This window comes from Engraulis encrasicolus, chromosome 20, assembly GCF_034702125.1.
Source record: "Engraulis encrasicolus isolate BLACKSEA-1 chromosome 20, IST_EnEncr_1.0, whole genome shotgun sequence".
Classification (NCBI taxonomy): domain Eukaryota; kingdom Metazoa; phylum Chordata; class Actinopteri; order Clupeiformes; family Engraulidae; genus Engraulis; species Engraulis encrasicolus.
Window position 1 is genome coordinate 45,730,480 of NC_085876.1, and position 2,500 is coordinate 45,732,979.

Sequence of the window (2,500 nt, forward strand, 5' to 3'; positions counted from 1 at the left end):
CTTCCTCTCTCCCCTCTCTCTCTGTCTCTCTCTCTGTCTCTCTGTCTCTCTGTCTCTCTCTGTCTCTCTCTCTCTCTCTCCTTCCCTCTCTCTCTCTCTCTGCAGTGTAATGTGAACACTAGTCCTTCACCTGATTCCCTTCACCTTCAGGAGAGGCTGACACCGTTGGCCGTGGCCTCGCCTCTGTGCGCAGCTCTCCACTCTGACAGAGATTCTTAAAGTACAGAGATATGCCAACATAATAGGTTTCTATGGGCACCTAACGCGACCAAGTTCCGGTCTGCCTAAAGGGCCGTGTCATAATGCTCCTACAATGAATAGAACAGTCCTCAGGTCTGCCTAGGTCTGCCTAAGGGGGACCATAATAGAATCAGGAAACAATGGGCCAATGGAACCTCTCTCTCTCTACTCTCTCTGACTCTGACCTCCCGGTATACTGTACCGGATTTTCCTCTCCTCTTTTTTCACATCACCCTCTCTTCTCTCATATGTCTTCTCTGCCATACCCCTTCCCCCTGCTCCGGTCATTTTCTCTCCTTTCTTTTCCTATATCCTCATTTTTCATCTCTTCACCCTCTCTTCAATCTCTTTCATCGCTTTCATTATTCTCTGCTCCACTAAGATTATTTCCCCCTCTGCTCTCTGTTCTTTTCTCCCCCATTCTCTTCTCTTCTCTTCTCTTCTCTTCTCTTCTCTTCTCTTCTCTTCTCTTCTCTTCTCTTCTCTTCTCTTCTCTTCTCTTCTCTTCTCTTCTCTTCTCTTCTCTTCTCTTCTCCCCCATCTCTTCTCTTCTCTTCTCTTCTCTTCTCTTCTCTTCTCTTCTCTTCTCTTCTCTTCTCTTCTCTTCTCTTCTCTTCTCTTCTCTTCTCTTCTCTTCTCTTCTCTTCTTTTCTCCCCCATTCTCTTCTCTTCTCTTCTCTTCTCTTCTCTTCTCTTCTCTTCTCTTCTCTTCTCTTCTCTTCTCTTCTCTTCTCTTCTCTTCTCTCTCCTCTTCTCTTCTCTTCTCTTCTCTTCTCTTCTCTTCTCTCCTCTCCTCTTCTCTTCACTCCTCTCGTCTCCTCTGCTCTCCTCTCTTCTCTTCTATTCTCTTCTCTTCTCTTCTCTTCTCTTCTCTTCTCTTCTCTTCTCTTCTCTTCTCTTCTCTCCTCTCCTCTCCTCTCCTCTCCTCCCCTCTCCTCTCCTCTCCTCTCCTCTCCTCTCCTCTCCTCTTCTCTTATCTTATCTTATCTTATCTTCTCTTCTCTTCTCTTCTCTTCTCTTCTCTTCTCTTCTCTTCTCTTCTCTCTTGTCAACCCCTCCCTCCTCGTCTCCACTCCTCTCTGCATCTCCTCTATCACATTACCACGTCCCGATACCCTTCCACATCTCTCCACAGCTCCTCTGCTATACTGTACTGTGGGGTTGACTGAGGATACATAAGGAACCCATTGCCTCCTCCCGTTCCTAATTTAGGATATGAAATATTAAACCCACAAGTAAAGAAATATTGCAACCACAGAATCCAAGTTGCACAGGATGCTGTGGGATTGACTTTGAAACAACAGTGCCTGCCTACCTATGTTTCAGTGTATGCTACTCTTTTGTATTGCATTTAGGTGTATTGCATTTATGTATTGCAGTAATGCAGACAAATTCAAGGAAAAAGGAGCGTGAAGAACAAAATTCATATTGTGATATCAGACCTGCAGCAACGGTTTCATCTTTCTCCCAAGCTCCACCGCTGCGGTTTGGGGATGGTTAAGGACATGGTAACCCCTCCTATTCACTTATTTTCGATATCGTATTGTAGCGCTGGAATATGATGCATCACATTCTGGCTTCTAAGTATGATGTACTGCATTGCAGCTTCAGAATCAATCCAAGTTTGACTTTTACTGTAAACTATGATGTATTATTTGATTTTACGGTACAATACATCCATGCAATAAATGACTGATATTTTGTGAGCATTAAATGCATGTGCAATGGACAGCGTGTGGATTTGTATCGCCTGCTTCATTTCACTGCAAGGAATATCACATGAGCAGATAAAGCGAAAAATACAAAGGTGTCCTGCATGATACAGTAAGCTTGACTTTGTGCAAAACCATGACGCATATTAATGTGCTATTGCATACCAATGCATGCACTGAATGACTGAAATGTTGACAGCAATGAATTCATAATGAACAGTTACAGTACTGATACGAATAGAGCAACTAATATGAAGTTGTCCATGATAAAGACGGTTTGGCTTTAGATAAAAGCTAAGCTTGCACTGAACGACCAAAACATTTTGAGCAATAAATGCATGCAGTGTAATGGACAGTGTGCAGGATTCCCCCCCCCCCCCCCCCCCCCCTCCCCTCCTTTATTCCACTGCATGTACACAAGTAGATATAGATAAAGCAGCAAATACAGAAAGCAAAGGGCTTTATAGAGCAGGTGCGTGCGTGCGTGCGTGCGTGCGTGCGTGCATGCGTGCCTGTTTGTGTGTGTGTGCGCGTGCGTGCGCGTGCAT

At 44.6% G+C, this 2,500-nt stretch overlaps 1 protein-coding gene across 1 annotated transcript in view; it reads right to left on the reverse strand.

The window, feature by feature from the left end:
• Window positions 1-2,500, reverse strand: part of LOC134436687 (RNA-binding motif, single-stranded-interacting protein 3-like) — a 388,892-nt gene that overhangs the window by 344,727 nt on the left and 41,665 nt on the right. The gene's annotated exons all lie outside the window — the stretch shown is intronic.